The 27,521-nt window shown below is 40.2% G+C and overlaps 1 long non-coding RNA gene across 1 annotated transcript in view; it reads left to right on the forward strand.

The window, feature by feature from the left end:
- Positions 1-27,521, forward strand: part of LOC122781644 — a 39,075-nt gene that overhangs the window by 2,510 nt on the left and 9,044 nt on the right. The window contains exons 2-4 of the long non-coding RNA XR_006361831.1: positions 7,959-8,112; positions 17,149-17,275; positions 22,402-22,495. This is a non-coding gene — a long non-coding RNA (uncharacterized LOC122781644). The remainder of the gene's footprint in view (positions 1-7,958; positions 8,113-17,148; positions 17,276-22,401; positions 22,496-27,521) is intronic.

Raw genomic sequence — 27,521 nt, forward strand, 5'->3', positions numbered from 1 at the left:
CTACTGCATTGTTAAAATGTTCCTTTCTGGACAGAGACGATAAATGTTTGTTAGTAAAAGGTCAAAGCCTACCCAGTGGTTCTTCTGGCTCACTTTGTGAGGTGTTACGGTGTGAGGCGGATTTTCCTTTGAATATTCACCTCAACCTTTAGCTCTTTGGACAGCTTCTGTGCACCTGTGGTTGATATCATTAAAGGGAAGTTGGAGCGTGGAATGCAAGTGCAAGTCTAATCATTAACTTGTGACATTAGAAGATGTTTCCGATGATGTCATTTGATATCACGAGTGTGTAACATCACAACATTCTTATCAAGGCCACAATGAATTATTGAATGTATATATCACATTTTCTTTTTCAGTACTAAAACATGAGGTGTCACATGAAATAGATGATAACAAAAATGTTAATTTTCTTGTTTACTTTTTATGTACAGAAAACCTTTTCACCAAATAATGAGAGTCACCAGCATTTTCAGATGTCAGAATCAGGCTTTTTGGTCTTGCACAATTTTAGTATGCTCAGTGTTACTCCTTTTTAGATTCACATGCCAAAGAACACATGGTTTTCAAAGGCAGCGGTTTTTCCCTCGTATCAAACGTGAAAGTGAGTCCATGTACGTATTTGTTATGGTGTCTCACACACTAGGTCATAGAGGAAGAACTGGAAAAGGCAGTATTTCTGTGTTCTCAGTCCCGTGACTCTTCTACAAAACGAGCTGACAATGAACCATTCACCTTTTTGTGGTTCTGGCATCTCCACAGTGATAACAAGGTTCCTTTACAAAATCAGAATGTTTCGGTTTCTTAGCCGTGCATGTGTGCCTCAAAACTTGCTGACACAACTTTGTCTCTGTTTTACAGCAGTCTTCCTCAAGCTGTTTCTCAGACACCCAAGCTCATGCACATGTTGTTAGTTTAGCTATCCTTGCACCTCAGGATAACTAGTTTGGCTGCATTTTTCCAGCTGTAACAATGCTCAGAATGGCCTTTTTTGTCTATGCAAGCACAGCTCACTTGCTTGAACTTAAGATTTTTTTTTAGAAAGAATTACACCCTGCATCTTGCTGATGTTTATTACTGATGACACACTGCTAATGTAGAAAGAAAAAAAAAGATTGAATTGCCTTTCTAAAAATATGTTTCCTGTGCTTTATAGTTGGGTTGTGTTTGGGAAGGGTGCATATTTGTCAGTATGGGACATTATACAGACATTTTCTCTGTGTCATTTTAATAGAAATCATTTATTTCTATAGGTACCTTCACATCTATTCATCCTCCTTACAACCCACCAGAATCAGAAATTGTGCTGTCTCCTTGACACGTGTCTAAAGGTCTTAAGCCATCATTGTAATTGCAGAGCTAGTAGAAACAGGCCTTCTTTTAATGCATTGTGTGATGTTTTGGCTGAAAACACTCTGGCCCTGTGGGATGATACATGTCATCTGCCATCACTTCAGAGCTGCCTTCACTTCACACTAACTGATGAGGGTTGGTGTTGTCTAATAACTCAAAACTCCCGTCAAGGAGGGAGGGGGATTCAGGCTGACATTTGCATGAGGGTAAACTAGGACGGCTGACAGAAGAGGAGCCACTCACGCATCATGTGTATTGCGCTTTGAGTGAGGCAGAGACAAAACCACATATATCTTGGATCCAGATTAGTCAACCTGCATCCAACTCTTACAGAGGAATGGATTGAATGGAAGGCAACATGGTGCAGTCTTAGTTAATTAAAGATATTCACAGCTCTCACCTCCTCTTAGCTCAAGTGAAGGTCTTGAACGGAGCTGTCACAGCGGCTGGTGTCTCCCTGCCTTCACTAAAGGATTGCTTTCTGCCAATGGGACAAGATGTAACCTACATGTGCCAGCCTTCATTAGCTGCGTCAGTATGGGTAGCACTGTTCAATCTAGCTTCATGAATAGCTTTTGTTAAATCTTTTATTCAAGTGCCATGTTTTGGCCATTATTATTTTATAATGTGTTGATGTTTCCTTTGTGTTAGGATTGATTGTCTGTGTGAGTTGAACTAAACCTGATCAGTGGTAAAGGAGGATTGCAGAATAAGCCTCATGTCTACAGAGAAATTCTCCCTTTTCCACTTCAGCAAACAACTTTAATGTTTTTCAGTGTGACTGAAGATTCATTTCTTAGCGTGGAATCTATCCCGTTTGATATTGATTGATGTTTTAATTTCCAAACAGAATCGATCCCTGCGTTTCTCACCTTATAGCCTCTCTGCTCTGCATTTAATGTTATTAGATGTAGTTTCCCCTTTTAAGATGTGATGGCGGAAATTATTTTTGATGTATCCATGAGAGAGTTGTCCTACCTTCAATACAAATGAGTAGTGAGCTGTGAATATGGGGAATAAGTTGCCTACAGCTCCCAGTGGGAGATCTCCATCTACATTGCTTTCATGTGAATGCAATCTAGCACGTCCTCATATAGATGGTGAATACTAATCGATATGTGATCTGCTTGTATGTTTTTGCTTGTTCAATTGCTTATATGTTTTTATATACATGTATGTATATATATATATGTATATATATATATATATATTTATTCTTATATTCACAATGTTGCTTGCATGGATGAGGATGTACTTTTCCTAATGCATGTGTCATGAATTAATTTCTGTGTTTAAATATTCATAAAGAGTCATAAATCAAGTTCTGTTTGTGTAGAAAATACTCTGTAGAGTCCAGAATGCCCCAAACTCATAAGGGGTATAGGATGACTAGCCTATAAGAAGTATGGGTTGTCCCTCCACCTCCACCTAGTGGCAGAGCTAGGGACAGACAGCATCTCAGTCTGCAGTCACATACACACAGAGCAGCCCCATCCACACCACCTATACACTGCCTATGTTTTCCCTATGCTAAAGTATTTGATTATGAGCAAATACAGTACGTCTCCTTCAGGAGAAGGACATGTCCTTACTGACCTGTATTATTCGATCACTGGAGTACTTGTGCTTAGAGCAGGACCATTCAGGATTTGGGTGTTCGTGGATGAACGTGGTGTCATGCTGTGCTGTTGCAGTCCAGTTGTAATGCAGGGCTATATTTAATTTTCCCTGGGGTGCCATTAAATCATGTTATTTATTTGTCAGGCCTGGCTGACCTAATTTTAATTAGTATGTCAGGCAGCAGTTAGAAACATTAAACAGGAATTTTGAAATGTGTGCTGCCACTATCTTAAATTTACATTTTATATTTTATATTTATGTCCCTTTCCAGACATTATTATCTTGTGAGACTTAAAAGTAGAATGTTTAGATACAGATCTTTAATTGTGTATAGTTCTGCAAAGCACTTATTCCATTTGGATCACGAAAAGAAATGAGAAACTTCTAAAATCTTGATGATAGATTTTGATAATAGTGCAACTTTTTTTATTTTTTTTATTTTAGCTGTCTTCCACTCGGCTAAATTGCTTAAAATTATGTTCACTGTATTATTTTGCAAAAAGAAGGAACACACTGTGACATAGCTTTGTATTAGAGCCGTACAGACCACAAAATTCAATTTAGCTTTAGGTTCTTTTAACAGATAAGTGGGTCTGAGTTCTCCTAACCTTGAGTGGGTGTTCACATCCACAGGGAATGGAAGATTCCCCTGTTCTCTTCACAAGTGAGCAGGAGAAGGAATGAATCCAGACTCAGACAGATATTTATAGAGAGAGTGGGAGAAAGTGAGATTGTGGCTTCAAAGGTTAAAGTAAGAGGGAGTGGCAGAATGACAGAGAAGGAGAATGACAGAGTTGTCATGTGAGACAGGGAGCTGGTGAGGAATAAAGATGAAGCTTTAGAAATGGATGATGCTGCAGACACCACCAGAGGTTGTGTGGACCCTGCTATACATTTCCGTGTCTCTGTAGGCCACGTTGGCTCTTTATTGTCTGTGCTAACCCTAATTGTCCTGCAGATATTGTGGATGAGTCACTGAAGGGCCAGAGAAAATATCTTCTCCGGGTTTGTCCTGCATTTATACGTCCCTTGCTTCCCAGCTGCATCATCTCCTTCCTGCTTTATACTCATTACTTTACATTCCCGAGTCAAACAGCAGATAATAATACCATGAGAGAATCTGAAATATTTATATGCTTTAGAAATAATATTGGGGGCTGAGTTTATTAGCATAATTTCCCTGAATCATTATTAATGTTAAATATCTTCTCATCTGGGTAGAATTATTGTCTGTAATCTGACAGCTAATCAAGTAAATCAAATATACCCAAATCTGCTGCTCTTCTTTCTGCTTTGACAGCCGGACCAATAATTTGTTTCTGGCAGCTCGGAATATTTGGCCTTATGACATCAAATCTCTGCAAGGCTACAGAGTCCAAGAGAGCCCCCACAGCTGTAATTATTATCTTCTATCTACCAGCATTGTCCCTATCAGGCCCACAGCGACGCGGCACTAAATCTCCTTGATGTTGTCGGTTAGCCATCCAGAAAGGTAGCTGGACAGCCAGGAAAAAGGCAGGGCCTTGTGGAAGCGAGCGCCTCTCCGCGGTGTTTGATGTATGGACTGAAGTGGGCTGATTTTAATGGATGGTCTCTCCATCCACATAAGGCCCTTCTAACGTCATTGTCACACAGGGCAAATCTGTCTGGGAGAATAGATGGGAGTTTGCTGTGCTCAAGATAGGCTAGAGAAAATGTTGCCTTTTTGACACACAACTGATGAGGCACACAGTGGCGCAGACAGCCATTTTCCTGCTGTAAAGGGAGGAGTTTATAGGCGCTGGGCTGTCAGGAGAAGGAGTAAATGAAAATATGTTGAGGGAGGTGTTACTTGTTTCTCAGACATTCAACGGAGTGTTTTATGTTGTACTGTGTAGCTGTATATTATAATTAGTTTGACACATGATTTTTCTGCTTGGAAGAATTGATCGATCTAGCAATAAGACAAAATATGAATGCGACATATTTATATTCCCATTTTGTTCTGGATATAAGACTTTCAAAGACCCTATAACTTTTCTAAGCACACAAAGGGTTTATTTCCCACAGTTTTTGTTCACACACGTGTTTAAATCCAAGTAAGAGCCGCCGATAATCCATGCAATCGACGGGACGGATCTATCTTAAAGCTGATTACACATACAGTAGGTGTTCCTTGTGTTGCTCACAATGATACAGATGTTGTCAGCCACAGGAGAGTGTGTACTCTCTGCTTGCTGTCTGCAAGGCTGTCATCCAGAGCAGGGTCCGTAGAATTGAATGTCCTTATAATGCCATCTCAAAAGGCATATCCATAAGGCCCGCATGCCTGTGTGTCATCACTCCAGCAGTGACAACACGATACTGGGTCATAAAATCACATCTCTGACTCCCATGTTGTTCATTTATCTGAACGTGTGCTACAGATGGAGCAAAGTCTTGTTCTCTGAATGCTGAATGTCTGATCCACAGTGTGATTTCATGTCATGTACAAGTTAAAAACACTTGCTGCGTGGGTATGTAGATATTTATTTGTGTCTAGGCATTTGACCTAGAAGTTTTTAACCTAGCACTTGTTGAATTTTAGTCACAAACATTTCAGTTCAGTACAGTGAGCACAGTTTGGAACTTTGTGATTAGGTCTTTTTACAAGACATGAATTAGACTGAGGTTAAAATCACATTGGCGTGAGAAGCACTGATGATGAAAAATTCTCTGAGAGGCTTTTAGTGTGAAGTATTGTCCCCCCCCTCCCCTTTTGTTTTAGAGAGACAAATTAAAAACATCCTCTGAGCTAATAGAAAATAATGAACAGGTCTGCAGGCGCTTAAACACCACTATTGTGGTTTTATTAGAATACGACAATAAAGTGACACCGAACCTAATATGCAACAATAGGAAACACTAAAATTCATTATCTGCAGTTACTCACCACCATTCATATCTTTGTCAGTTTCCAAGAAAAATGGGACCAGCTGTGCTTTGAGCTAGCCTGTTATGCTATCGAATTGGCATTACTGCTGACAGTGAAAGAGAAATAAAAAAGAACAAGAAGGACAGATCGCTGAAGGCACTTTCTTTTCTTTGATAGCATGCTTGGTTGAGCACAGTTGTTATGAGATTATCAATCCACATATGACTCGCTGCTGTTCCACTCATTTATAAATATGGTTCCAGTTAAAAGTTACTATATTTAAAAGTCCTGTTCAGTATTTGTTATTCTTTTAGGTTCCACTGGAGAGGAATGTTAATAAAACCCTGTAAGCAATGCAGAGCTGTGACTCCTTGTCACTGCACTGCAGGTTTTATCCTGGCTCATGTGAGCCAGTGCATGGTGAGAGCTTGACTCTCATGCCTCTTATTATCCTTAAGCTGAGTGTAAATGCAATGTGTGGTGGTGGGGGGGTGCACAGGCTTGAAACCAAGTAATTGTTGGAATTATTGAAATGTGAAATGTGGCACGGACGCAGGAGCAGAGTGGTTTTGCTGCCAGTCAGAGGAGTCAGCAGGAATAGTTCTGGCCAGCTCCTCTAATGTCCCTCAAAGCAACAGATAGCCTATTTGACCTGTATTTAGATTTTTGGTTCTGGCTGACATGAAACTCTCTTTGTTCTTTGAGGTTTTTGCTCTTCTTTGTACTGTGTACTGTTTGCTTCGCTCCCAGTAATCTCTTTTTTGGAAGAGTCCCAGAGAAGAATAAATCAATACAGGAAACTCCCAGTACGAGGAAATAAGTTAATGGTTCTCTTTCAGACTCTGAAAGAGCGATCAATAAAACAAATGGATGCATTAAACACAGTATTTCTCAAATGTCTGGCATGTTCTTAAAAAAAAGCACAAAAGTAGAAGGGGTTGGGCTTGAAGTGCACTGTATAAAGTAAGTTTATCCATTTTAATTAGTTAATGTTTTCTCTGCAGTTTTAAATGTCAACTGCACCGGAAAACGTACTTCATGTCACAGACGATGTCGCACCATTAGTTGATGTATTTTGGTGCTAAAAGCTTAAGTGCGAAAACCAAAAGCTTCAGACCTGAGAAGTGGCTGCTCGCGTACAGTAGAATTTGTGTTTGTTCATAGTAGTGAGTGGTCTTTCACATGCTGAGGCACTGCAGTGAAGCTCTTGTTTTATTTCCAGGTGGTGATGTTTTTTGGGGCTGTTGAGATAATTTAACAATTTTCTTTATTATAGTGGCTAATTATGCACTAGTTCTGTTGAAGCAGCCATATGTGCCAACCTTCTCAGCAACTTTCCTGGTAATCAGACGGACAGATTAGAAAATGTAATGCAGCTCTGATAATTGGCCAGGCTGACTCTTGCTTGACTTAATTAAATGAGCAAATACGTGCATTAATGACCTGCATCATATGGCTTTTCCAGCATCGTAAAGTGTTCAATGCACTCTTGCATGTGGTGCTTTTCACACTTTAATTTGGTTTTTCTTTCATTAAGTTTCCTCGAGTAAGAGACAAGAGAATGATGAAGGCTGGCTGTGACACTAGTGGCAACAGGCTTGTGTGTCTGAGTCTGGAGGCAGAGGGGGGTGGATGGTTCTGTGCCAAGGGAAGAAGGCAAAAAAAAAGGAGAGATGACTGACTGACTGATGGGCATGTGTCATATCTCATCCTATAGCAGTGGGGGTGGGGGGGCTCGCTAATTAGGGCGAGATGTATAAGTTCATGTCACTCATCATCATCTTCAATAATATGTTTGGAGGCAAATGGCAGCCGGAGCACAGAACTAAATGATCAGAGTTGAGGGAAGGATGCATCTCCACCCCCAAAAGTATTTCTTGACTGTACTGTAGCTCTTATCGTGAGGAGATAGATATCACACTGTGCTGCTTCACAAAGCTGTCTGTTTTAATCGCTGACAATCTGTACACATAATTTGCAAGGCGTTTTTCTGTGTATCATCCTGTCGTGATAGTCATAATAAAATGCAGGCCTTGGCCTTCTAGCATCTATAGTTTTTCCCACTGACCTTGAGTTGTCCCCTTTTCTGCAGAACTCTTCATGTGATGTCCTCAGGGAAAAGACGGTGAAGACCGGAGCACAGCGCCATGCAGCTTCTGGGATTGATTGTGATATTAATGGGAGACACATTAGTCCAGTGCTCTGCTTAACCAGTGTGAAAAACAGAGAGTGACTCTGATAACAAGGTAGGTAATGAAATAGATCGTGCTCCCGCCACCGTTGTATGTATTTACCACTTCCTAGACTGGGACAGAAAACACTAGCTGCAGTTGATGACAACATTATCTAATTTGACATAATTATTAATAATTATTGTATGCAATTTAAACATTGCCATTACAAAGCTGGCAAAGTTTCAACTGGTGTAATTGAGCATAATTTAACCCTATAATTAGATTAATGTTCAACTACAAAAATCTCTTTTTAATAACTGTTTAATATAGTGTTAACCGGCAGTAATTGAACTTAACAAAACCAGTCAGTTATGTAGTCTAATGTTAATGGCTTTTAAAACCTGCTTAGATCTAATTTCCATAACCCTCTAACTGGGAAAACAACATCAATTATAGGATGGGTATTAGCATGAAGTGACATCCCACAGCTACCGTCATGAAGCAGGTGGGTAATTGGCCCTGAGCTGTACAGCGGGAACTCTGTGGGACTGTCCTTGTCTCATCATGGGGACACTGGCCGCTCCACAGGGCTCGCTGCCCTCAGTGCCGTGCAGCATTTCATAATTAACCAAGTGAGATGAGCAGCTTCAGAGAGAGAGAGAGAGAGAGAGAGAGAGAGAGACACTGCGGTCCTGTACTGTAACAAGCTCTGCACAAACCACAGTCATACATGTAGCAGATGTGTGTGTCTCTAGTCTGTTTGCTCTGGCCCTGAAATCAATATGTTTATTATTTGCTATGTGTTCGTGAGAGAGAGAACATTTTATTGCTGAGAAAGAAAGCAGACTCTAGAGGCCCCCCCGGTGTTAACTGAGGTGTAATGTGATTTGTTTTGCTGGTCCTACGACCAGCCCTTCCCAGTCCATTGAACCAGGTTCCCCTGTGATTATTCTCTAATGGTCCCAGTTACGTGTGTGTGTGTGTGTGTGTGTGTGTGTGTGTGTGTGTGTGTGTGTGCCTTAAATAACTCACAACTGCTGAAGATAAAATGATAAGGTTAATGCTGCCATGTCATTATGCAAAGTGAATAACAATTTAAACCATCTGTCTACAGCACTGCTGCAGTGTACTTAAGAGAGCTGTCCGTAAATACAAGGTGCTATTTTCAAGCAGATGCAAAGCCAGAGGGCTGATGCTGGTGCAATACTATTAACTTCTGGTGCATTTCCATATATTTTTTTTTTGCTTTGAGTATATCAGGTGAAAATGTGCAAGCAAAGGAACAAGCGCCAAACGGCTGTAGCTGGAAGAAATGCATATGACCCAATGTGTAAAATTCAGGGGCATCTGTCAATAGAAATGAAATGCAATATTTAAAATAATGTTTTCATACATTTACGCCTGTGGTGTATTTTATACTGAGTTAGCTCTTTATGTTACACAAGAGTGACTCCTCTTTCACACAGTCTGCCATGTTGTTTAAAAAATAGCCCAGAATGGCCTCCATATTATTTTTTTTTTACAAGTTCACCCTTAGACGCCACTAAATCCTAAACATTGTTCCAGTAAGTTAATTGTATGCCTGTAGCTATCAGTAATTGTCAGTTGTTGAATATAACGGCATATTTTACTCCACATTCTGAAGAATTAGATGTAAACTTACAGATCTCTTTTTAACTGTAACATGTGGAGAAATCATACAGATCAGGTCAGCTTTTTGGGATCATGAGGAGGACATTTTCAATACATATTTCATGTACTCAGCTTGTGGTAATAGATCACTTTTTTAAAATGTCCATCAACTGCATTGCATTCCATAGATGTCAGATGTGTTAAGAGTTAAGAAAAGCACATAAATTAAATTTTACCGCAAGCAAATTATTGTTCGCTAATTGCCTAGAAAGCTCCAAGAAGAAGGGTTAGCGGTGACAAAACCTTAAAATAACAGACTAATCTCTGTTTTGAAATGAACATATTTTTGCTTTTTTGGCTGCTGATCCAATGAAGTTTGGTAGCAGAAAGAGAAGAATTTGGAACTATCTGCAGTCAGGGTCTCGGGGATTAGCTAACGTGGTGATCACTGCCAGATTTATGCATGTGCATGTTTTTTAAGACAGGCTGATTTTATTGCAGCTGTGTATATATGTGTGTATATACGTCTATATTAACAAACATTCACGTGCTGGGGGGGGGGTCATTTGCATTAACACTATAATCAGTAGCAACAATGCAGCAATGAATGGATCCGTCTACTCATTGCAGATCTGTAGATAATGTTTTTATTCGTCATTGGTGGGCGTGTTCATGTGCTGAGGTATAACGGACTAAACTGATTATTCTTCAGTGACCTTTCTGCATTGGTGCCACCGCAGTTCATGAAAGTTTAATGGAAAATCAGGCTGCTATGAGCCTGCCAAGCTGGGCTTGCTGCCTGACAGGAACATACTAACTCAAAGGCAGAGTGGAGGTTAAAAACAGTGGGTGCTACACACAGAGGACATTAGACACAACCTCTGACAAGTTAACACCCCTTGGACCCACAGAAAGCAGGCAAGAATCTGATGAGGGCGACATGCAATTATGCAGACAGATGCACACAGACACTTGCAACGTTCTACGCTCATTTCGCCTCCCTTGCACACTAATATTTTGATCTTTTAATACATTGTATCACTGGCCTTTTATACAGGCCTAGTGACCCATAGTTAATGTCAACAAATATCACTCAAGAACACTAGACAGGTAGCTAGAAAGAACAGATAACATGACAAATAACAAGTAGAGGCAGAGTGAAAAAGAGTGGGTGAGGACAAAGACATAATTGACACTATATGACATTGTAACATAAACAACAGGACACAGCTAGTGAGGTGTCACTGCAGCAGTGTCTTGGATTTTGTGTGTACTTTTATTTGTTGTCTCTTCAGGACCTTTTTTGGCATGAGCACTGACCCTGTCAGGACCAGTAGCCAGTAGTATTATGATCAAAACCTGGGCAGAACAATATTTGAGGAAGTATGTAGTTGAATTTAGGGTTAATATTTAAATTGTGTTTAGGTTATGTTGAGGCATTAACTAATTATGGTTAAGCTCAGGGCTAACGCTTTGTTTAGGCTGTCTATGAATGGAAGTCTGTGCGCTATAGCTGCGTGTGTGTGTGTGCGAGAAGCACTTTGTGACACCGGCTTTAAAAAATGCTACATAAATACAGCTTTACCTTCTTACTCACTGACTTATAGTAACCTGTATCTACTGCAATATTCTTACTATTCTAATCACGAAACATCTTGAACTAAGTATACAAAAAGGAACAAGCAGCAGATTTCACGAAACAATAACGATATAAAAATACATGGAAGATAATTGGGTTTGAGAATGTACTGAGATTGCAAATGAAGCGGTGAGAAAATGTGTGGATGTGAGGTGCCTCATTTGTGGGTGGACAGTAATTTGGATAACAGTTACTTTTTTTTTTAAGTCTCACAAAACCTCCACCAGTTTGCTGGAGTTTAGTTTGACTGCAAATGTACAAAATAACAGACTTTTTCTCTCTCTGTTTGCAAGATAATCACAACCAGTTTCTCATGACTGTCTGAGAACGTCCCACCTGTCCAGCTTTTATGTTGGAGACAGCACAGAAACAAAGCAAAGGGAATACAAGTCAAAAGGCTCAAGAAGTGTCAATGCGCGAGACCAACCCGGTCCTCGTTCCAAGAGCGTCATATAATGTCACATCCCTCAGTGTTGCCTCACATTTGCACAAGGTACCCTTCCACGTATGCAAGAGAACCAGCGGTAATAAATCATAAATAATTATAAATAAATAATAGAGTGTATATTTTCCTTGTCAGTGATGCGGAAGGGCACCCTGTGCGTATGAGAGCTGGCTGGTGAGACAGTAAGAGAGACTTTAAACCTTCAGCACCATCAAAGTGTGGGGAAACTTTTATTCCAGTGAAGCCTTACATTTTGCTGCCGGGCTGTCATGACAAGATGAAAACTTAAGCTCCATAAATTGAGAGACAGTCATATCCAAAAAGTGCGGAGAGGCACTTCGAGACACTTAAACTAATTCCAACTTTGATACTACTCTGTTCTAATCCATAACTCAGTACTTTTCTGTGCTTTTGTGAAGCAGTTCCCAGATTAAAAGAAGAAAAGTGTGTGATTATTAAGTGGAAAGCAGTTATCTGTGGGTGGATGGGTCAAAGTCTTTTTAGTGGGGGATCTGCAACTGTACTCTAGGCCTTAATTAATCCCTCAGTTTAAAAATGCACAACTTCAACACAATATACATATCTCTAATAATATATATAATAGGAAATAAACAAAACAGATGATAAGATATGAGAGGTCACATGCAACCTTCTCATTTTCTGATGAGGTATTGTTGTCATTATACACATTATGATATGATGAGTAATTAAGTAGGTATCATTTCAAAGAGGCTAAATGGTTGAACTGTAAATCATATAAATACATACCCCAATAACCAGACCTCAGTATTTAAAAATTTAAACCTCATCTTGAGATATCTGTTTAAACTTCCTTTGCTTCTTAGGTGAGAGAAGCACTGAAGGAGGGAAAGGGAAGATAGAGCCCTTTCTATCTGGACTGAGGCTGTGATGCAGTGAGTGGCTCTCATTGATAATGCATCAGAATAAGAAATCCATCAGGGCAGGACCATATCCGTTTAATGCATGAAGCAGACATTAATGCATGAAGGTGCTAGTGGCCTCTGGTTGAGGCCACTTGATCCAGTAGGGACTATCCTCCCCAGGTTTTAACCTACTAAAGCAGCTTATGTCGGGGACACAGCAGCACCCCAAGACACCAGTCCTGTCCAGCTCTAGACAAAAGCATGAAACATTCATGAGGTGTCTTCATGACAGAGATTTGACATTGGTTAAGATGGTCTTCACTCCTTTTCTTCTTCGCTCCACCCCCAGCCGTATCCATTCACATCATCATATCTGCAGGCCCACATGATGGAGGTTTCAGGTGAAAACATAACCCAGTGTGGACTGGAGTGATTACTGAATTTGCCCCTGCAGAGGAAAGACTGACATGCCTCTCTTTGTTGTGTGCATTTGACCTTTGAAAATATCACAGATTAAATCTTTAATTATTTATGAAGGAAAGTGGTGGTGATGGGGGAAGAGAGTGAGGGTATTGCCACATGTGATGGGGGGCATTTTTTTACTTTTTAGCTGTTGTTGCTCTGACCGGTATACTTACTGTACATAAAGACGCACACTGAGGCACCCAATCCTCCCATATGTCATTTTAGTTTGACAACAGTCTCTCATTTAATTTACAGTTTAAGTGTGTAATCTGTCCTTAAAGGTAAGGTTGGAGATCCTGGGAAAACAGTTAGAGCAGGCTACATTTTGAATTCAAAGGTCCAAGCCCCTTTCTTCAGACTTCCCTCCGAAACTACGCCTCCAGAGCACAGGAACGCCTAACGAACACGGATTCATGTGCAGCATTGGTAACTTTTGGTACTTTTCTGTGATGCTAGGTTTTTTGGATACTTGTTCAAATGACAGCGTGATGATGAAAAACAACAAATACCCTCAAAAGATCACAAAGACATAAAGTGAACCTATAGGTCCAGTAGAAACAGAGTCACCATGGCATCACTTTGTAGCCCTCTCTGGGCTTTCAGTTGTAGCTACCGTTCAAACGCAGCACCGATGTTCACTCTGGTCTTGTATCACTTTGCATCAGCCGTTTTATTGGCAGTAGCTTTCCCAAAAACCATCTTCATCAAGATCCAATTAATTATTTCGGGCCATTCAATGTGATGCTCCAGAAAATAATCTCCCATTCAACCTTCTAACATGCAGTATCACGTTGGGCTCCAGTAGGGGACCTCTCCCTGTATGTGTTACACAGTGCTCAGTAAACTTAAAACCAGGAACTGAGATTGTTACAACTGCTGTAAATATTCTTGATACATTCATTTAAAAAAAATCAAAGAATCATGATGCAGACAATAATAGGTGAACAACCAAGTAATAAATAACCCCTATGTGGGGAGAGAGTATATCCCTGGAGAATGGTTTGCCCTGTGTTTGATGTGCAAATTCTCTTTTTCTTCAGAACGCCCTAAAATGTCAGGGAGGGCCAGTGGGGAGTGGCTGAACATCTCAATTAGAAAGCAGTAACATGTATCATTCCAAACAACCCATGAAATGAAAGGCATCATTTAGATTGATCTACACCATCTGCTTGAATAAATCAGAGCAGCAACCTAATAATACAACACTCCAGGGTGTGCCTGCAAATTGTAGATAGAGATTCAGAACAGTATCCGCATAATGATGTTCCAGCTGATGAGGTTGGTGATCAGTATTTAGGACATAGACACTGTCCCTATGAAGTTAAATGCCTTCTGTGAAGGAAGAATGAGCGTAGCGACTCTGTTTAAGTGCTTACAGTTTGTTTTCTTTGGACTAAACTGTGGTTAAAGGCAATGTAATGATTTGTCTGGACTCCAAATTAACCTTCGGCTGTGGTCATGCCAGTTAAGCATTTTCTGGGAGTTTGCAAATACACTGCTTGTTGTATTCACCCTGTACTTAAAAAGGGTCTTACAGTTGTCTCTTGGCAAATTTACTTTCTTGTACGTTTTCCAGGCATTAGGAGTTGCTGGCTGGCCATCTGTTGTCTCAGAATATCCATAGCAGTTTGTTCTCTAAGCTTTTAAGTTAATTCCGTCATTGTTCTCATTATATCTGGACCCTTACTGCAAGGATGGGACTAAATATTAATAGATTTTCTGTCCATTTCATTCACTGTATGTGTTACAAAGTCAACACAGAAAGGTTCTTTTACCATGGCCGGCTCACTAAATGTTTTATAGATGGTTCCCATATTTGATCATTGTACAGTCCAGAAATAATGTGTTTTGCCTCCCAAAACAACACAGTCTCATGGAATAAATAACCTCTTCACACACTCCTTTAAGGACATTATTTGTGTAATGAATTTGTTATATAATGGAAATCTGATTAGGGAAGTTTAGAGGTAAAATCTAAAAGCATGAAATGACCTGTACAAACCAATAATAGTGAAATTAAATGGTGTTGACGGATCTTCTTATTTCTCAAAATAGTTCCCATGTTCTTGAGTTAAAAATGAGTTAAGTGAACATGAACTGACTTTATCAGAGTGTGAATTCATTCGAAATGAGTGCAAGAACATAGCAATAACCCACAACTCTAATGACAAATATGTTTTATTGTTCTGTCTTTGTGTAGCAACAAGTCCACACACAAATCTCACAGGAAAACAAGAGTTTGAATGTAATTCTGCTCAAGTAGATGAACCAGTTTAGCACAGCAGCACAGTGGATTGCAAGTGTTATGCTTACATTGTATGACAGTATCAAGGGTTACATTAATAACCCCCCACTGAGAGTGACCTTATTAACTGACCACGGAGGGGTTGTGATGTTAGTCGGCCACAGTGAGAGGGGGTCATACACCACGTCAGATTGATCTTTTTTTAAATTAACCATGTGACACAGTCCACCCAACATATTTAAGTAAATTAAGAAATATTTGAATAGGAGAGTGTCCATGCTGCCATATACAAGGAAGATGCAGATCCTGTAGATGTATTTTATTTTCTACTCTTTGTACTGTTTGTTTTGGTTGTGAGAAACACTTTTTATACAGACTGGCCTCAGTATTCAGTCACTACATATGACGCAACCACCAGTTCGGCTCTAACTGGACTCTGGGATAGACTTTACTTGCTATATTTCTCAACGCATTTTTCCAGCATCTAACACAAATGCAATTGTAAGATGTTTGGAATCTGTAGTATTTGTGAATTCAGTGTATGTTTTTGCACGAATGCAAGAATGTTTCTGTCAGATGTTTAATTCCCTTGCATGCATGCAGACACTTTTATTGTGGCTTTTGTTTTTGCTTGAGCTAGTTGTTGCAATCTTAGATTTCTTTACAAAACACTGACATGGTGATAATGACTCCCCTAAAAGTAGCAGAAAACTGTATTTAACACAGCACTAATTAGTCTGCTTTGTCATGTCCGCATCAGAGTTGTTTGTTAAACACAGACCACCTTAGATATCATTGTGGGTTACAAATTGAATACAAAAAGAAATCCAGCTGAAAGGTGATGTCAGCTCGACTCAAGGCAGGTACTTAACATTAACACAGTGATTCTAGAACATAAGACAACCTATTATTGAAGAGCAGAGAAACAGTTAATGCCCTGAACTATATCTTTTGCATCTGGGCCATTGTGCCAGACAGGTGGTTCAGAGGGATTCAAATTTGATTTAACTCACACAGCCATTCTAAGACAACATATAGTGCTGTCCTTCCATTGGCTAAACCACTTCCTTTATTAACAGATCGCCCACATTTTGCTGCTTTTTGATATCTTCATGTGTAAGATCCTGTTTACTCTTTGTCTTAAATGTAACAATCTAATTTACTTTGTCTGTTCATTTGTTCACACCGCGCTCAGACCATTGTTTTAAAATAGCACGGTGGCTCGACTCATGGTGTAGTTATCACTAATCATAAAATAAAAAGGCAACATCTGATCGGGCATGTCTTTTTCAGTCTTCACATTTTTCTCTTTCCCGTGAGATGGATTCTCTCCCAAGATCACAATCCTCTCCGTAGCTCATGCACGTATCTAATTATACAAATTATGAGATGGATAAGTTGCTCACGTGCTAACAATATGTCAAGAAGTGGCTGCTTAGTCGGAAAAGGGGGAAATCAATTCAAGGACTTGAAATGACAATTGGTACAATTACCAGCAGTGAAGTAACGCTACGTGGAAAAGGAAATGATCAGCTCCTCACACTGATTAATCATAATTACAAACCTCATACAGCAGTTTCAGATGCTATTAGGTGCCTCAAGTTCTCACTCAATTTTGTGTCCAAGGTCAAAGTGGGGTACTATTGTTTTGTGATGCATGCGTCTATACAAAACTTAATTGTGCATGTTTAACAAATGCAAATGCCAGTTTTGTCACAGATTCTGATGAAAATGATGAGTTGCTTTTACCATGTTTATGTCTTACAAGACTGCAATATGTTTCAAACCTTGTTTCCAGGTCAGTGTGGCAAAGCTGATGCATATTCTTCTTCCTCCCTCTTGGAGATATGAACCAAGCGAAAGGAAACAGAGGGAAGAGAGAAGAGAAGAGAAGAAGAAACAGACAATTGTGAATACAGAGCAAGGTACATTTCAATCATCACAGTATTTTCCTCTTCTTAAAATCTGATTTTTCTTGGAGAAAAAGATGCATTAATAATGCAACAGAAACTATGTTTTGAATAGCATTTGTAATAGTTGATTAAACAATGGAGTTATCATGCAGAGTTCCAGCAGGATCTCCACACACTCATTAAACCTGCTGATTTTGTTTGCTGAATGGAAGAAAACCCCTGTGATGCAGATTTACAAATTATGCAGGGAGAGATATTTTTTTATGATATAGGTTAAACATTTGAACCCTATATTGCGGAGATTAAAATGAAGAAGATGGAATAATTAAAATGGTATGTGTAAACATTCTTGGTAAAATAGTTTTACTCTGTGTTCATTAGTACAGCCGCGTAGCTGAGAGTCCTACTGGCACTCAGTCCTACCCTGGGGCTTAAAGATTACTTGAGCTCCGTATGTACACGTTAAAGCCTCCAAAGCCTTGCCTCTGCAGAGCTACTCTGACTGCACACTCTCCCCCCCCCCCTCATTCTCAGCTGCACTCCACAGGCCATGAGGCCTCAATTCTCCTAAGATGCTGCCTGCTTACTTTCAGATCAGAAAAGGTCTGCAGTGCCTGCAAAGGTCACACCATGAGTAAATTTGTCAGCTTGCCTCAGTGTACACAGGTTCATTTGGGAGTTGAACCTCTAGCTCACCATCAGTTCATGGAACCCGGGCACTCAGTTAAGTTTAGACAACAAAATGGGTCAGAAGCACACTCAGACACACACACATTCACACAACACATTTGTAACCTCTGCAGGGAAGAGAATATTTGGTTAGATATTGGCAGTTCTTCACCATCTCCTATCACATTTCAATAGTGCACAGAGGTGTGCCGCCAACGCACTGCTGACACATCAAAGCGCTGCGGCAAATCCACAATTCACCTCTGAGCCTCACAGCTATGTCACAGGCGTTCAGGGGGAAGGCCAGGCATGACTAAAGACCTTAGCAGGCATATTTAAAAAATTGATTCACTATTTCCCACTTCAATGATTTAAAGTTTTCTGTCCAGCCACTGGGTAGAGGTTGATAGTTTCTTGGTTGCCTCGGAGGGTCATGAGGAGACATGATCTGAATCACAAGATGTGACACGGAAGACATTTTTTACTTCTTATTTTTGCCTTCAGGTAGAAGCTAAATCTAACTTAACCCTTACATCTATAACCAGTTAAGGCCGCACAGGTTTGGTGCACAGGAAGTAGTTTGTTAATGCAACACTGCAGAATCATGTAAGACATGTAAGACATAAAACTCCTCATGAAATCTCTTCAATGTGTGCTCCAACCCTCTTTGGCTCGTGTAGTTGGACGTGATGTGGTCAACAGAGGCTCATTGAAGTCTTCATCAGGATAAAAGAACAGAGCGAGGCTCTGCCCTCACAATGATGTATGACCTGACAGACGAGAGATTAGTCATACTAAACACAAAACAACAACAACAACGGAGACATCCAAAAATCAAAACACAGCTGCGAGCAGCATCATTACTAGCGTTTGATCGCAGATGCCGTACAGAAGCAGTTCCATTTATCATGTTGGAGAGGGGAATGTGATGCACTGTAGTTTTTGTTGTTGTTATTTAAAATGTATTTTTATTACGTTTAATATTTTATCATTTTCAATCTGTTCTTTGTACACGAATAACCTTTTACTGTTACTTCACTAACAATCAAATGAGGACAGAAGAGTGCAAAATACGGTGCAGTGTTAGTTCGCCTGGTCTGCGTGGGAAGGTTTCCCACACCTGATAAAGTAGAAATCACAGGAGAAGCACTAGTTCAAGTTGAAACTTGCGTGCTCATTTGTGGGTTTTCCTCCTTGCGGCTACACTGTTTCTTTCACTTTCTTTTCCTTTAGTGTTGAGTCGGGGCTCAAAATTGAATTTCAGCTTCATGTCTTTCTTCCAGAGGGCTCGCTAATTAAGAATTTAATTATGGCTGAGAGCAAAACACAAGTGACGAAAAACCCACTCATGTTTAAAACATCCTTGGACTTGCCATTTCTCGTTCTCACTCGCCACTTCCTTTGGCTTATTCCAGAGGTGTGTTTTCTGAGGTTTAGCGATGAACTGAAAGTAAGACATGATAAGATGGTAATCAGAGTAGACTGTATCAGTCAAGTTCATGAGTGAGCATGTGATGAACGTGTCATCAATGACATTTAAGAGTTTAGGTCATTAAAAAAAGGCATGCTATATACCTGCTTGCTTGTAAAAAAAAAAAAAATACAGTGCCAAAATCCCCTTAACAACAACAAAAATAATAATAATTCTCTGTTTGAGAATTGCTCAGTGGGATTTTCTACAATTTGTTTTCTCTTGCTCCGTACAATGGCGTACTTATAGGATTGTTCCTTTGCCTGGGAGAGCTCTCCACTCAGTCTCCTATTGTTCACCTCTGTACATTTTCTCCCTGTCTCCATTACACAGACCCTTCAGTGTTTTCTCTGCGGACCAACCCCTGGCAGCTATTTGTCACAAGCGGCTGTTTCAGAGAACCATGACCTCCGAGTGTGGCTGCTAGGGAATGGTAGTTTGGCTTTGCTTCTGATTGGAAACCTGCAAAGCAGAGAGGGAATGGCCGAGGTGAGTAATAGTAGCTCACCTCAGGTCTTGGGGTCACCTAATCTCTCATGGCAATCAGTAAGGCAGTTGAATGAGTGCAAGGTCCCTGACTGGGGCAGTCCATGCCCTGACACAGCACTGATGGTCCCAGACTGTGACTCATTTTCAGGGGCAGCACATGACGCCCCCTCTCAAATGATCACACACTTTCATGGGATAAGTTACATCTACAGGGTAGCTATGACGGAAATTATTATTGACATTCATAATTTGTTTGCGGATACTCTTAATTTAAAGAGCCTGATGACTGATGCCTGGCCTAAGCCTCAAGAAACCTTAGGTGTTGCAGCTCCAGTGTAGGCATGGGAATAAGCGGTTTTCTATTGAAAGTGGGCACAGTTTAATGATGTCATGGGCATCTGTTCTGGGAAGTGGTGTTGTGGCTATTTTTGGTGAATAAGGAATTAAACAGAGACACTGTTCCTGGCGTTCGAAGAGTGACAAGACTGGCAGGTGATGTGTATTTCTGCCAGGTAAATATGTCCAGAACTGATCACTGTTGCATTTTATCACATTTCAAGATTGTTTAGTCACCCATCCCTTGGACACAGTAGCATCAAATGTTATTCCCGGGAATCTGCTACATTGAATAAAGGTATTCCAGCGGAAAAGGATGCAGTTTTGATTGCAAGCAGTTGGAAACAACAGATACGCAGGGTCAACACGTATAAAAAAAGTTTTTGGAATGTGTTTTGTTATCAAAGCAACTTTACATCTTGGGAGTTTAATCTCTTTGTCTTTGTTTCACTGAGACATAAAAGACGAGACAGGACACATAAGGCATAGGCCAATATGCAGATGTGGCTCTGTATGTGCCCCAGCATTCATCTATGAGATTTAGCTGGTTTGGTGTTTGCTTCGTGATGGAATGGCCCTTCACAATCAAAATATTAAATCAGATTTTTGTAGCCATGTAGACTGTGATTCATATCCTTTTCATTCTCATGAAAGCATTCAGTGGCAGCTGGCACTGTTTATGGAAGAGTTAGCTTTCATTATGTTACTCCATAAACCGTATGCATTCATTAAACTGCATTTGGTTTACTCCGAGAAACTAATTTGACAGAGGTTTATTTCATTTTTTGAGGCTGTAGAGCAGTGTATCTTCAAAATATTTAGTTTGAACTGCTGTGGACTTTCTGCCAGATGCAATCCATTGGTTGTTGCAATGTACTCTAGAAGTAGTATTACCAATAACATAGAAGATGACCTTCAAGATCACACACTGCATTCCTGTGCTTCTGAGCTCCAATAGCCAGCGCTGAAGACATAAATCCACAAGATGACAATCTTGAGGAAATCCTCACGACATTCTTAATACCATATTTTGTCTTGTGAATGCTTAATCCTCAGGACGCCTTGGACTCACTGATTAAGTGTTTGGTTTTAGGTGGTCAAAGGTCAAAGGTGTAGGTCTTTGTGGACTCACAGAATATTATTTTGGCCTCTTTAACATTAAATAGTGCACGTTATGAGTCTGGAAACAAATATGGCAACTGTAACCGCGGAGATATGCGACCACTGGGCAGTTATTGTAATTATGAAAATGTGTAACCCTCCACTTGGAGTTGGAAGGATGCCAGAGAGATGTGCCAGGGAAAAGCCCATTAAATTAGACATGAATTCCAGTTAAAGAAGACAATTTCTTAAAAAGAATTCCCTTATCATTGCAAGACATGTCAGCATTTCATCACTGTTCTGAGAAGTTTGGATCTTTGGAGTTGAGTTTGCACTATTTGGTGCAAATCATATATGTCCATCTCTGTTGTCTATCGTAATTGTCTGATATGTTTAATAGTTCTTGTCTACATGTTTTTTTTGCATCACCTTCTTCATAGTAGCAATAATCACAGTCAGCAGCCTGAAAATAAATCAGGACGCAAAGTTCAACTTAACTGGAAGAAATAAAGACTTCTCTCAAAGAAAATGAGCAGAGCAGCAACATAATGATATCTCACTCTGCCATGTACACAACCAGAAACAGTCACTTTATTTTTTCGTACAAACTTAATATGATTAAAACAAAACTCTTTCACTCCCTTCATAAATAAATTACTCGCACATCTGTGGCCAATGCAACTTCATTTGCATTCTCAAAGAGGCAAGAGGGAATGTGGTGTGACAAATCCCCCTAATGATATGATATACATAGTGTAATTCATTAAAGGATGCATTTGCTGAATAATATTCTAACTTCCATAATGAAGATAATAAAGAGCACTCATCCCTTCCTCATTGAATTACTCCATGCACACAAACTGCACTTGTATAATTAATATGTTCAGAAATCAGTAATTAATAAAAAGGTTAGCATGCATATAATTCTGCAATTTAATCCATTAAGTCTTGGATTTCAGAGTCAAATTACTCGACCATGAAACCGCTGAATTTTAATTTGCCCTTTCATGAGCTGTTGTTAGAGTTTATATGTATGCTTCTCCCTCACTTTGTCAATCTCACTTTGGCTCAGGTTTTAACAAAGACTTGGCGGCTCAAGCTGATGACGGCTCTATTTCCCTGGACTTGATTCAGCTGTTTCTCCATCTGGCAATGGAGTACCTGGGGTAAGCTGTCCTCTATAAAATGCTTTCCCTTGCCTTTCCAACAACTCCCTGTGTAGAACCATTTTTCCATTTTTTTAAGCCTTGCTTTTCTTCTTGTGCTTCTATACTCTCGTCTAGTCCCCAAATCCTCCGAAGCTAGTTTCAAGTAAATCAGTAACATTATTAAAACAACCAAAAGAGCACATACACACATACAAAAACCTTATTTCTCCCCCAAATTCTGATTCTGCATCTTAGATCTTAATGCATTTCCTTTTTGTTTGCTTTTCTAAAACTAGGTCTGTTTTTTGTCTGATTTTTCCCAACATGAATGTGAGCACTGAGCACTGATCTGATGACTAGAAGTGGAACCTCCAAAGTGAACAGCCTGAGAGGCCAGATTTGATAACACGGTGTAGCACAGAGCACCTCGGCTCTAATGAACACTACAGATGTGTCAAGCAGGGGAGGGGGGATATGCCAACGGCAGTGTAAACAGCAGCCAATTACCTGCCTGGATGACAATTCTTTAGACCTGCTTAGCGCATACACATAAAGAGGCCGGTGCATCTTCTGTACTGTACTGCACTGCACAGTCCAGCATCTACCCCTGAAATTAGACACGCTGCATCTCAAAATGGCTTCATTGTTATTTTTGTCAACTTCTATAATTCAGCTGGTTGTGAAACAAATACACATGTGATCTATGTGTTTAATCACTTTAACATACAATAGTGTGTGGCACTCTATATGCTTGCTAATGGTATGTGGAGGAGAGCATGGGAGAAAGAGAAGAGACTTGCCATCTGGATGTTTCTTTATTTCAGCCCCAGGCAAGATAGGCTGATGTGAAGTGCTGCCCTGCTGTCACCTAGATCCTGTATAGTTTTATAGTTTGGTTTGTTTTTTTATGTAAGAGTTATATAACAGCTGCACACGGTAAATCTTCTGCCTCCACACTTTAGAACCTTTTGTTTTCATGTGTTGCAATTTATCCAATTTATTTATGAAGCTCATTTAAAAAAAAAACAACACATTATTTACCTTTAGTGCTGCAATAAAGCAAACGTTTCAAATACATAAAACACAAATAGAGCACAACACAGACAACAGGTGAGAGGCAAACACATAGGACACATACAGAACAACTCGAATGCCTAAGATAAGAGATTTGTTGTTGTTGTTGTAAGACAGACTTAAAAGCAGGAAGTGATGAGGCTCGCCTCATGTGCAGTGGCAAACCATTCTACAATTTGGGAGCTTCTACCGCGAAGCCCCCGGTTTTTAAACATGAACCTCACATGTGATTATTTGGATTTTTTTGTTTGCTGAACTTCAGCACATGGAAATTTAAATAAGATTTGCCAAGACCCAGCTTTGTTCTGCATTCATATTACTCAATTTTCTTTTAAAGGTGCATAAATTCTGCACCAGATACTCCTTGTGTGGGCTTGATGATCTCATTTCTCACAGCGTCTGACTTCCCTCTCCTCCACACGTGAGTACTTGGATGCAGATTGCAGGATGCAGCCTTGACTATTGGGACACTGTGTCCACTCATGACAGATTTTTGTTTCTTCATCCATCCTTAATCAAAATTGCATCTCTCAATCAACTCTGATCCACAGATGAGACCTTGTTTGTGCAAGATATTACATTTTTTAGGTTCCAGCCATTCAAATATTTATAGTCTGGACTGCGCCAGTGAAAAGTAAGCTCTTTTAAACCAAGACATTTTTTTAATAAGTCAGATTTGGCAAGTGTGTGTTGCGTACTTTGATAACATGCTAATTAATGCATCATTTTCTAGGCCACACAAATTTGGTCCTCCAGCTACAACTCTTGCAGTTTCATACGTCAAATCTTGTATGTGGTGATTTCTTGAAAAAGGAAAGGAAAAAGATGTCTGCTCACTGAAGAGTGGGTGAAACAGTCACTCATCGTTAAAACTGTTCTATGTAATTTAAGATATGAACAAATGTCTATTCAAATTGTTGTCAAATGAGTTCACGCAATGCCGATTAAGCCCATCAGCTCCACATGACCCTCTTTGTTTGTCCCAGTATAAAGATGTTTGGATCTAGGGTCACCCAGAGACAGCCTCATGCTGCACACAGGAAGTGATTTGTTTTACGTCAAGACGCACACAGGCTACAGCGGCATTGTGGTAGTAGAGCGAGATGACTGACTGTAAACAGGCTGGAGTATGACTGAAAACACAAAGAAGTGCCCATGAAACGTTTGACAAGTGAAGTCTAATGGGATAAACTTGTATTTCCCCCCGCCCACCCCTGCACTGCTGGTGTATACACACAAACGCTCCCTCGGTCAGAGGCAGCAAACAAATCAACAAACATCACCAAAGTTTATGCACTACGATACGATACGATACGATTTACCTTTCTTGTCCCACAATGGGGAAATTTTAAATAGTTAAGAGTCAAAAAAGGCTTTTTGTACAGGGCAGTACTTACTAGTAGTTTTTAAAGGAAAAAAGATGTTCCAGTAGGACTGAAATCATGTTAGAAGCAGGACATCCACACACATCCTTCCCCCAGGTTATAGCTTGTATCTGTTTCCTCTCTAAATAGCTCCTCTGACATGAACACCTAGAAAGAATAAAACTGAGCAAACGTTAGACATTGATCACATGAGATCAAGACGCAGAGACGAATGCATGCATGCAGGCAGTTTGCACACGGTTCCCATTTTCCAACATGTAGTCATAAGGTTACAGTTCAGGGTCGCAGGAAAGGGAGCTTGCATTTGATGTTGTCTGACAGTTATCCATGGTTACACGTCTAAACTGAAGGTAGCTCATTATACAGCAGGATAAAATAAAAGAAATGAAGGCCAGAGATGCTTTGCTTCCCCACAAAGGGATACAGGGCTGCAGTAGTCTGCTCATTTTCATGTCCACATTGTTTAAAAATAGAGAATGAATGACTGTTTTTATTATTACACGATATTGCTTATGCATCCTCGCGAATTGAGTAAATAAGAAGACTCTTATGAGAGTGGGCAGAGTTATAGGCATTCATCTTTTTGAGTTCAGTGAGCTGTAAAAGTGGTATTCCTTGCCTGCGAGCCGAAGTGCAGCTAGTTTGCACGCTGTTGTGAGATATACAGCGCGATGGCTACAATATCACTGACAAAAGGAACATATCTCTCTGGAGTCCATAACCGTATTTTACTGTGGAATATGGCATTTTCGCTATGATCTAAGTCTGTTTTTTCGCCAGCGGCAAAACACATGCCCTATTGTCTCTAGGGTTTCTCAAGGCGGTCATACTTAATGATGCAGAAAGCCTAAATCTCATTACCTTTAAGTGCTATAATGCTGACATGGAGGTCAACAGTGCCTTTGCTGTGTGTGTGAAGCTAGCAAAGCACCCAGATCTAAAGTGGCCTGACTTTTTATTCTGCTGGGACAAAAGCCAGCACCCATCAAGGCCTCCCAGGGGTTTAAATTAGTCACACCCTTGTATCTGTGTGCTTTCTGAAGCCCCCTCACTCCTACTGCACAGGGTTACTCCATGTCTCAAGTGACAGGGCTTACTTAAAGCCCAACCCACATACTGTACTGTATCAAGACATGAGCTATCTTTGAAAATAACCTTGAGAAAGTAGGGCTGGAGAGAAGGGTTTTGGTACACTTGATTTGTCTCCTCTATAATAAGACTACATGATTTTCACCCACCAGAGAGCATGTCACAGCACAGTTAATGCTGAATCCTGCTCTTGGAAACTAGTGAAAGACCGAACATGCATTAAATGGTTTTAATTAATGTGGTGCAGTCATATAAATTGTCTGAGATTATGTGTATGTGTGACAGTGGAATGTATCCATCTATACTTAATCTAGTGTGTACATTCAGATTCACCAGGTACCATCTTAATGGAAAGGCAAAAACAAAACAAAAAAGAAGAGGAGAGTCGAGCTGTGCCGTGCTACAACTGTACAGTTTATGAATACTCGCCCCGCCAATATCTCACTATACTCCTGTTTCTTATGTCTATCAGAACGGCCCTGTGGCCAGCACCGCTGTCAGCTCTGTGACACCTACCATGAAATATTCAATATACCATGAGTCATGTTCATAGTGCAAGCAGAGCTGTGCTCAACTATCCTGTTCCCAGATCAGACCTGGCTAAGAGGAGTCGCTGTTAACTTTGATCCTCTTCTGGGCCTTCTGACTAAAAGCTGTCTGTCCCCATGTCTAGCTGGTTTCATGTGCACTACTCTTTTTTTTTTCTGTCACACTATTCTGGCCTTTGGTCTTAATACCTTAAATTAACATTGACTACTTCTTTTCTTTATTTAAGAGGTTGCGAGTAGGTAAGGAAAGGGCATCATCGATCGAGAATGCAGGAAAGGAGAACTACTTTAAGCACATTGGCTTAAATGGAAGCAACAGTGTATTTGGCTGTTTGTACAAGTAAACTGTATTATATTATTGCTGTGAACACTCGCTAAAGATGTGCGTTGATACTCATCATACTTTCCATTTCATTAGATCTAGTCCAAATGACACTTTTCACGTGTATCACATATCTGAGATTCATAATGGAATCACTGCATAGACACAAGCTGTTTTGGTGGACAGGGCAGTTAGATTTTCAGTCATGGACCATAGCTGTCACTCTTACAGTCCTTAGTTCTCACTGCACACCATTGCAGCTACTGTTTATTTGCTTCACTTGGCCTAAACGTTATTGAAATGCTCAGTCACTACAATTGCCGAATGCTCCACCTCTGCCTTTTTACCCAAAATCAATGAGCTACTGTATGTCCAGCTTTCTCAAAAGATGTTCCTAAAGGTTTAGACCAGTCAGGCTTTTCCTTAGAACCAGAGGCCAGCACTTTGAAAAGCCAGGCTTTGATTTTGTCCTACTGTAAGTGTGTGGGTCATTACTCTGTATGGTCTGCTTACTGTATAGCTTCAAGGGCATATTGGATGTTTTGGGCCACAGGTCTGACTAGTATGTGATATAAAAACAATGTGAGGAGAAAGAGGACCAACCACAGGCATCACAGACTGTGCAT

This window comes from Solea senegalensis, linkage group LG15 (genome assembly GCF_019176455.1).
Source record: "Solea senegalensis isolate Sse05_10M linkage group LG15, IFAPA_SoseM_1, whole genome shotgun sequence".
Taxonomy (NCBI): Eukaryota; Metazoa; Chordata; class Actinopteri; order Pleuronectiformes; family Soleidae; genus Solea; species Solea senegalensis.